This window comes from Ambystoma mexicanum, chromosome 10 (assembly GCF_040938575.1).
Source record: "Ambystoma mexicanum isolate Mex_15411 chromosome 10, UKY_AmexF1_1, whole genome shotgun sequence".
Taxonomy (NCBI): Eukaryota; Metazoa; Chordata; class Amphibia; order Caudata; family Ambystomatidae; genus Ambystoma; species Ambystoma mexicanum.
In genome coordinates this window covers 1132736700-1132741808 of record NC_090932.1, presented here as the reverse complement: position 1 = coordinate 1132741808, position 5109 = coordinate 1132736700, and positions in this window count along the sequence as shown.

Here is a 5109-nt window from a genome sequence, read left to right as displayed (position 1 = left end):
GTTCAACAGGTTACTTAATAGGACAGAGAACGCAGATCTTGATGGTTGAGTACCTTGTTAACTTCTGAAGGATGAAGTACCAACTCGACTCTGCCAGAATTCAAATGTGTGACTTCAGGTTTTACACAGATATTGGAGGCTAATGCATAATTTGTTTCAAATCATGCTGCCAAACACCCTTTATTATTATTATTATTATTAATGTTAGGGTATTTATCGAGTGCAGACCTAGCTTCGGAAGCAACAGAGCATTTTACAAGTCACAGGGGGGCCTACATGGCGAGGGATGCACCAGGGCACAATACCAGGGAGCAGAGGTGTTGCTAGGTCTGGAAAAGATCCAGGGCTATGCTAATGTCGGGACTATAGGGACTCAGGGCTAGCTAGCTGTTTGGTTGTAGTCCCTGAGCTATTCAGGGCTACAACCAAAAGACCTGGGGCTACAGCCCTCTAAACCCCCCTAGCAAGGCCTCTGCAACAGAGGGGGGAGCTAACAACGGGAGAGTGAGAGGACAGGCAATTTGGCAGCGTGGGATCAACACGACACCAGTGGAGGAAACAGAGGGGTTAGATCACCCACTCTCAGGAGTGGAGGCTGTGTAGGCCTAAGTATCAGGGATTAGCCATTCCTTTCATATGGGAGTCTTGAACTTCCTACTTTGAAAGAATCTGCCCACATTACCATTGCACTACAGCCCCTATACTGTTCCACGATAAATAGTGAAGGGTCGGCTTTCCATCTTTGGGCTCAACTAACTCACTGGGAATGTTAAGGCCCACTTGGAAGGAAAATGTATTGCGGCATAATTCAAGCATGCACATTTACAAGGCTACGTCTTGGGCGCAGTGGCCTGGCCTCATGGAAACAACATTTTCAAATATTGAAATCATAACAGAGGCGGGTGAGGTGATGGAGGTCAGTGGGAGTAAAGGGAGAGGGAGGGCAAGAAGGGCAATGAGTAGGTTTAGGTGTAGCTTGCAATTTCTGTATATCTTTTGCATGAGACAAACTTCCACTTCTACTGTGCTGGACTAAGCCTCATTATTTCTGTTGTGGGCAGGGGTGGGGGTACTTGCAATAATGCTGCCTATGAAGCAATGAATATTATCTTTTGTTCGCCATCCTTTCTACCCGCAGACTATCCTTAAAGGTATGTAGTTGTGTGTCAGTGGGTGGTGCCCTCGACTAGATTGACAACATAACTACATGTCTCAAACACCCCTTTTCCAGTCCCATTTTAGTCCTGGAAATATCCCAACAGTCTGGAGGAATGGCTTTGCGGGCACAGGACTAACCCACTGCTGCTTCTTTACACTATGTTTAATATGCAGGAGCTAAACTCTCGAGATGTTTCCTTGCTTTCAGCACACTTCATACAGTATTCTTGACCAGCAATTGTAGTTTTAGTTTCAGACTCGAAAGCCACGTTTACAAGTACCAGAATGCAATGAGATTAAGAGAATTGGTCTAGTATCTCGCACCTGACGCTCTCTTTTGAGACGTCTTTAACCTTCTCAATGGTTTCTACATGTCATAGTCACTTGCTCTCATTTGTTGTTTGATGAAAACAAGCAGTTTGTTGTTATGCATTATGTGCATACAAGAAAGAGTCAGCATACCTTTAACGAGAAGACATCACTCCCAGTTCACCCACATAATAGTATGCACTCAGCTAAAGACCAGGTGCTTTTCACTAAAAAGGATGTCACTCCCAGATCAGCTTCAAATAATCTACCTTCAACAACAGTCACTTTAACAGAGATATCACTCATAGCTCAGTTTCAAATAATAGGTATTCAAAGCCAGTCTGTTAAACAGATGATATATCCCCCATAGGTGCAGAGTACTGGGGGAATTGGGGGCAACTGTTCCATTAATATTTTAGCAAGAACCTCACTTTGTCCCCATAGACATGTTTACCGTTTTCAGTTTATAGTTTACAGTTTACAGGTGCACATCCTAAATATGACTGTTTGCAGTGTCAGTTTGGCTGCATATGAAACACTATTGGCTTTGAATTCATGTGCATGAACTACACTGTTGGTAGTGCAGTGATTTCGATTACAATCAGGGATCCATATCTAATGTTGAATTCTTTGATGATAGAATGACGTGACCTAAAGTAGAAGGCTACCAAGGTAGTTCAACAGGTTGAATGACAGTTTTTGCGATGTTATATTTTTATAGCTGGCTGTAAATCTTATGGCTTTTTGCAATTTTGTATAAAGAATAGGTGCTGTAAAATACACCATTGGGCCAGACGATGGGTTGGGCTGGACGTTTGCTCATAGTCACGATGGGTGGGTGAATGTTTGCCCCTACAGTGTAAATCAAAAGTTTGCACTCATGAACACACTGCTGAGTTTGAGTTTGCTTGAGCAGTTTGACAAGCACATTGAATTAATTAATTGATCGTTTTATAACGCCTTGATCGCAGAGACCCGTCTCTAAGCGTGCAACCAAGATTTGTACCTGTTTTGCTCTGCGCTGTCTTGCTTCCAAGAAGAGCCTGTTGTCACTGAGCTATCCTCCCGGCAAAATACATTTTATATCCTTTGATAAAACTCAAAGAAGGGACACAAAAATCACAGAGTATTTGCGGGGTTAGTCCAATGAAAAACTAAACACAGTTGACAGAACACTATAGTTTAAAGAACACTGTGGATTTAAGAAACACCTTTCACTTTTCACATTTATTTTTGTTGTTTCTATGACACTGTAAGATGCAAAATTAAAAAACAATACTTTGTTCAGCATGTAGTGAGCTTCCTTTTAACAAAGATGGCCCCCATCCCAATGGTATCCATGACCCATTTATTCGCATGGCGTCTGCTTCAGGACAGAAGAAAGAACAGGCTCAGCCAGGCTCAGCCAACAAAGAGACTGTAAACACGTGAATGACTGCTGTGGAAGGAGCACCTTTAAGACTCCTGAAAGTGTTCTTTACCAGAGGGGGGCAGGGCACCAATTAAGGGGGCAAAGCAACAATTGTGGGGGCAATTGCCCATCTTTTCCCCTTCATAGCGACACCTGTTGTTTGGGAGTCCTTGAGCGTAGAACGTCTGAATTAGCCACGTAATGGAGGGTGGAGCGCCCCATAATTAGACTTCTCAGGAATTTCCACTCATCTTGGATTCGAGGGGCACTTCAGCCAAGGAATGTTCCCGCATAAAGGCCATCCTGTGGGCGAGCTATGTCAGGAGGTGTCCCTCCAGTGCAAACACGAACTGCGGTAACTGCGGTACCAGGCAAGGACGTCATTAAGTTCCTCTGAAGAGACCAGGTGAGCTGATAGCCTGTTGCAAGAGGTGTCCCGCCAGAGCAAACATGAAGTGCGCCAACAGCAAGAGACAAGGGCTTCAGACTGCCACTAGGCCCCTTGAAGAGACCAGGTGAGCAGAAAGCCTGTTGCAAGATGTTACACAATCATGCGTGTTGTATACTACTAAACTGCTGTACACAATGGCAACACCACTTAGCTTTCTTTTATGCATGGTCACAGGCTTTGCTCACTTCGTTAAACTCTTCTGGTTGAGGGGCTGGTTGTAGTTCTCTCAGGGCTGCAGCCATACTCTGACAGGGTGTATGTCTTCCCTCAATACCTCCATGAATGCCATACTTTGACCCGCAACTATGTACCACTGGTGCACTGTACTATCACTGGCCACTGAGTATCACTAATTTAGTTGTTTATGTCATCTGCCACACCATCTCAGCTCATAATATACTCTATGTTATGCTATCTTGCATTTGTATAGCGCCTCCTGCCATAGTGTATAGCTTCAAAGCGCTTTGCCTCTCAGAGAGACAAAAGAGGACTATGATAGACCATTCAGAAGTGGTAAGGAGAAGCAAAGTCGGGTAGATAGTTGGGGGTGAGGGTGAGGGATAGATAAAATGCACAGGAAGGCATGAGAAGGAAAAGGTAGAGGAACTATGTGTACAATTGGACCAAATGTATCATGGGACTCAACTGTATGCTATGGAGCGCAGCACCAAGAGGAGAGATAGCTGGAGAGGAGGTGTTCCCCAGCCAAGGGGGGGAATGTCTGGAAGTAACTCACTGCATGGTGAGCCTGGGCATGTTGAAGTCAAGCGCAAGAAAACACACGCGCAAAGCCCTCACGCATACTTCCTTAGACTCCCAACAACTTTTGGGAGGGGTCGTATGTCTGAAAAACAGATTTGCCAAGTTTGCAAAAGCTCCCCGAAAAGCGAGCAAAAAACATATTTTCATAATCCTGGGCTTGTTTGCAAACTGCTTATGGCCAGTCTTTGAGCCAAAGTGTCATGGTGCGCCAAGGCATGTAAAAAACAGCATGTAAAGCCCCTCTACTTACTCCACTAGGCCCCAAATGACCAGGGGGAAAGCTGGAATGAAAATATGTGCACATGTAACTGAGGGTAAGATTTCAACAATGGCTTCTTTGGGAGCAAAAGACTAGCCCGGCCTTCCAGGAGGTTCTTGAGTCGTGCGAGGGCCTTTAAGATAATGGTTATATTAATGTGTGAGGCAGGAATCCTCTTGGGCACACGCTGGACGCTTATGGGAGTTACTTTACACAATCCAGCCTTTGACTAGCCTTCTCACCCTGGGCTGCAGTTACTATGTACTGTTAATAGAGGGCATCCTGCACATGTTAGGTCAAAATAGGGGTGTATGGTCTAGTTAACAGGTTAGATTTCCAGTTCTACCCTGGTGTCTCATGGCTGCTTCAAAAGCACTTGAAAAGTAGACATTTAAAGCAAAACATTATAATGAAACCTAAGCATAATATAACATGACCTAGTATAAAAGGGAACTGACATCATATTCACCCGCTCTCCTCTAAAAAGACTGAATGAGCACATACAGAAACACTCGGGTAGATTCTAGTTAACATGCATGTAGCTTTGGGAAAAGAACACTTTGATCCCAGCAGAGCAGGACATTACAAACATGTATCTACAGCTTAAAACATGACATGGAGTAGCATAACATAACACAGTGTAGCCTACCAATCCTACTTCCAGAGTAGCACTTCGAAACAGGTCTGGGCATAGATAATATATTTTATTTTAGGCATATAGCAAAACATCATCCACACACACATACACACGCTGCTCCT